At 35.0% G+C, this 5441-nt stretch overlaps 1 pseudogene; it reads right to left on the minus strand.

The window, feature by feature from the left end:
* Nucleotides 1-202: 202 nt before the first annotated feature.
* On the minus strand, nt 203-329 carry LOC145298014 (U2 spliceosomal RNA; annotated as a pseudogene).
* Between the last annotated feature and the right edge of the window lie 5112 nt (nt 330-5441).

Below are 5441 nucleotides of genomic sequence, written 5' to 3' on the forward strand. Positions count from 1 at the left end.
TAAACCAAAATGACCGAAAAATGGGCTGAAATGACTTAAATAAATAAAAAGTAAATAACTTAGAATGACTTTAATAAACTTAAGGATGAATTGAATGACCTTAAGAATAACTTGAATGCTTAAAAAAAAACTGGAATCCTTCAAAAACAACTTTAATGATCTGGAGAAGGACTTAAATGGCTTTGAGGCTGATTGGTTGTAAAGTGGGTGATCATTTTACATTAAATTAATACAGAAAAGTGATCCTCCACTTTATATCACAATAAGCACAGCATGTAGTAAGAACAGATACTACACTTTGATCTTGGCCAAAACGCCAAGAAAAGGGTATTTATTTGTTCCCCCACCGAGCAAATTAGGCACAAGGCCGATTTTTAATGTGAGGAGTGAAGGGGAAATGGGGACCAACTCCCCGGGGAGTAGGGGAGCTGGATAGTGACAATTGGTATGAAGGGTTGCCCCTACATTGACCAAGGTCTTATATGTGGGATTGCCCCTCACATATGGTCTTTGCTTGCAGTATCTGCCGGAACAGATACTAGACGGTGATCTTGGCCAAAAGGCCAAGAAAAGGCTTAAAAAGCTAAGAACAGCATCTTTTAACAACAGACCTTTGATCTTAACCAAAAAGGCCAAGCACAAAAGTGTTACGGACAGACCGACCGACCGACCGACCGAGCGACCGAATGACCTATAGAGTCGCTTGCACGTGACTAAAAATCGCTATCTTCTTTTAATTCTTTAAATCAGTTAGTGGCAAATCTGTTTATTTGCGTATGCAAATCTTTTCAAACTATAAAAATCTACCGCTGTGAATAGGTTGATGAACACGCATGATGTGTAAAACACCTCATTCGTTTTTTACCTGGTAAACTTTCACTATTTTTTTCTGCAGTAAACAATAATCAAACATTTTTTTTATATCTTAAAGACCAGCTTACTGTTGGATCTGTTGAATGCTCCTTGATGGTTGTCTTGGAGGGTGTCTCACAGGCTCACTGTTGTGTCATAAAACGGTTATTTCACAAAATAATTACGGCCTAAATAGAATTTTAATATCGTAGTTTTATATATTTTTTGCTATCAGACACATCGTACGTAGTAAAAAATTAATTTATTCATTTATTTATTTCGGACAATTATCATCATGTTTTTAATTGTTGCTTCACAATGTTTCGACCAACTATTCCTCTGACCTTCGTCAAGTGGAAACCGCGACGGGATAAGAACTCCGAATCTCCTAACTGCATCCACAGCAATTACTGCCTTCCATAGTTGTTGTCGTCTCACCACTACATCACCATATCACAACTATGCAAGGCAGTAATTGCTGAGGATGCAGTTAGGAGATTCTGAGTTCCTATCCCGTCGCGGTTACCACCGTACGAAGATCAGAGGAATGGTTGGCCGAAACGCCGTGAAACAACAACTTAACAGATAAGGATAATATTCCGCAATAAATAAATGAATAAAAAATAATACCCATTTCAATAATGAATTCTAATTAAGTAATATCTAAATAAATGGATTCATTTTTTTACATGTAAACAGCTTAAAAAGTATTCGTAAAGAAGGAATTTTAAAAAAATAAATATTTTAAATTTTAGAATGGATGATCATGTACCTATATAAATTCAGCGTATACTTGTAACAGAGCGCGTATAGAGAATAAAAAAGAGAGATATCAAGGTGATCACGTGATATAAATATGGTTGACGTCAGAGCCGTAATGAAAAGCCACGTGTTGCAGAAGAATAAGGAAATAAATATCATTGTTACGAAAGAAGACGTCGACTTATTACTTGTCCTATGTTCCTTGCGACGTACAACGTGTTGAGTCTATGTGTGTAAACTTGACAGTAACAGTAAATGTAAGCAATTGTATTTATATATATATATATGTATGTATATATATATATATATATATATATATATAGTAGAAATGGCAATTAATAAAAACCTAAAGAAAGTGCTCAATACTGTTGTAGAGCAAATATGCATTTTGTTTTTTATTACCGTATTTTTCTGTTAAGTTACATTATTGTTTCAGCTACCCGGCCGTTTTTTTTTTGCCGTCTGTAGCATCCTCAGACTTTTATAGAAATGTTCGTTATGATGGGATGAAAGAGTGAATGATGTCAGGGGAGGGGTGCGAGAAGAGCGGATAAAAGAGAAAGGGAACAAAGGGGAAAGTGGGAGGGGGTGCTTAGTATGTCGGTAATGTTTTAGTTTTGGAGTTTAAAGACTTTAGGTGGTTGTGGGGGAGGGTCTGGGAAGTTCATTTCTGATGTGGCTGAGGGCATAGGCATACATGGAGGGGGGATATGTGAGGGTAGGGAGAGGGTGGTTACTTTAAAATTCGAGTCTTAATGTTTAAGTTTTTGGCGTCTCGTTGGTGAGATGATTTCTTGATAAGTATGTCTTGACCTGTTGGGTGTTCGCTTAAGTTCGGATGCGGGGGGGGGCTATGATTCGGTTTATTTATTTGGTTTTTATTTGTTGTTAAGTGCTTGGAGAGGGTTAGCTAGCGGCCGTGCGTGCGAGCACACATATGCGCACGTACACACATATATACTTAAGGAAACGTTCACATGTACACATACATCTCCGCCCTGGCGTGCAGATATATGCACATATGCGCGCATGCATGCATAGACACCCGCGCCGCTCTCGCTGACGTGCTAAATTGAGTACGTGCGCGTAAGCATGGATGCGCTCACACACAGATATCTACACACATCGACACCCATACCCCCAAGGAGGCGTATACACGGGCCTAAATGCGCATATTGATTCAGACATACTTGCACCTGCACGCATACATGCAAGCACATGCGCACATACAGATATTAACACACACACACACACACACACACACACACACACACACATATATATATATATATATATATATATATATATATATATATATATATATAGTCATCCACATACAGTACTGTTTCGCTGTTTCACAGCTCATCAGTGCGGCTAGACAGGCAACTACCTCAAGCCAGGATAGAAACCCCACCGTTTGTACGGCAGTCAAGGCTCCTAACCATTATATATATATATATTCAGGGGGTACAGAATTTTATAACGGCTAAATACAGAACAAAAAGCATAATAGATTTATCACAGCTAAATCGAGGAAAATACGACTTAAAACAAACAAAATGTCATGAATATGGCGGGGGTAAAAAAATTACAATTAAAAATTTAAAAAAAAAACAAATAAACAGGGGAAAAATTACATAGAGACTCGATTTAGCTTTGATAAGTTTGGTCTATATTTAGCAATTATATATATATATATATATTGGAAAGATTTCTTTTTAATAGCGAGTGAAGAGGATTAAGTAAGGGGTATTTCTCATGATAAAATAACCTGTGGAAATAATATTCAATGTATTAGGGTACAATAAAATGTTATTGTAGAGATGACTGCATAATTGTTTTATTTATTTAATATAATTTGTAATGCACAATAAATTATACACAATAAATTAAAAAAATAAATTGTAGTCAAAAAATAAAAATGAATTTTTAAACTATAAGATATTTTGTATTGTTTTGGTGGGAAATGAGGAAGTCCAGATATTAGTATAATGTATGTATAAGGTAAGCAAACTCTACAGCAACGTTACACTCACCTTCGATTCACCCGTAAAAGAAATTGAACGAAGTAAGATAGCTGAAAGTCAAAATGTTGTCTTCTAAAATCCAGTATTATTCAGGAATTTACATAAACGTATTTTCGAAAGAAAAAGTTGAAAAATAAATAATCGGTTACCCGTCTCACTTTAATTTTACACAGTAAAATATCAAATTCAATTTTGTACTAGCCAATATGTAGGTGCTAATTTTACGTTAAATTTATATAGGAAGGTAATTTCCTACTCTAAAATCTAAATATATTTATATACTAACAGTTCTCTGTACTATTCATAACTTTATGTGCATATATATATATATATATATTTATATATATATATATAAACTTGCCTTATGCCCAGGAAACCTACATCTAAAATTTCAAGTGTTTAGACCCAAAATTAGCAAAGGAGTTTGGTAGAGCCTGCAAAGGTCAACTCTTTCAACTTTGACATCTTGGCAGACACATTGTCGCCCAAAACCTGACTAAAAACCTTGCTGCATATCTGAATAGAATCTATGTAAAATTTCAAATGTTTAGACCCAAAATTGGCTGAATAGTTTGCTAGAGACTGCAAAGATCAAATCTTTTGAACTTTGATCCTTTAGAAGCTAAATTTTCGGCCAAAAACCGATTAAAAAGCTTTATCTATGTCTGAATATACTTTATGTAAAATATCAAATTTTTTGATCAAAAATTGGCTAATAATTTGGTAGAGATCACAGTGGTCAACTTTTTTTTTAATTTTGACCCTTTAGCATTTATTGTTTTGGGCTCAAATCAAATTAAAAAGTTTGATCCATGTCCAAGTAACCTACATCTAAAATTTAAAGTGTTTAGACCCAAAATTGGCGGAGGATTTTGGTAGAATTTTTAAAGATCAAATCGTTAAACTTTGGCCCCTTGACAGCTAACATTCTGGTCGAAAACCGATTAAGAAGATTTTCCTTATGTCAAATCCCGAGTCTGTATACTGAAATTGACAGAGTAGTTTGGTAGGGAAATGCACACACACAGACACGCACACACACAGATAATTTCACTTTTATAGATATATAGATAGATTTAATTTGTATTCTGTGGATGTAATCGCCCTCCCCAAATTGAATCAGATTGATTTGTGGGGGGGGGCGATACAATGGGTATGATAGTTAAAATAGTTTTCACTTTTTTTATAATTTTCTAGAATATAAAGCGAATGTCATGTTCAATACCAATTATGTGTACGCGCCAACAAATGGTTGAGTATCGACATGACTGATATTAGTTATTACGTCCACTATTTGTTGCATGCTGTTAGAAAATCATCTATTGCATGGTTTTGTATCGATGCTTCTGTCGTTGAGAAATAAATACAACCAGTAATGCCAGTGTTAACACTATCCAACAAAATACGACAGTATAGATTATTATAGCCTTCTCACTAGACCTATAATAGAGACTCTACAATGGTTAGTCAATGTGGAAAACTAGTCCCATTATCTAAACATTAAACAATTTTTCTTTATTTATCATCTAGAAATTTGGTCTGTAATCTGTGTTCCAAAAATACGAGGTGCCTTCAATAAGTTTCCAGACTTTTTCGTACGGCTATTTTTATTTATATACACACATAAAACTCTAGTATCCTTGGAAGTAGTCTTCTCCGGCTGCAACTCACTTTTTGTACAATCTTAACAGCTTCTAGAAGACCCCATAGAAGCCCTCTTGTATGAGCGTGTCAATAACCCTCGTCACAGCATTTTTTATCTCCTCAATTGTCTTATGAGGACAATTTCTAAGGTTTTCT

The sequence above is a fragment of the Euprymna scolopes genome, chromosome 18 (assembly GCF_053919585.1).
Source record: "Euprymna scolopes isolate OS-2025 chromosome 18, ASM5391958v1, whole genome shotgun sequence".
Lineage (NCBI taxonomy): Eukaryota > Metazoa > Mollusca > Cephalopoda > Sepiida > Sepiolidae > Euprymna > Euprymna scolopes.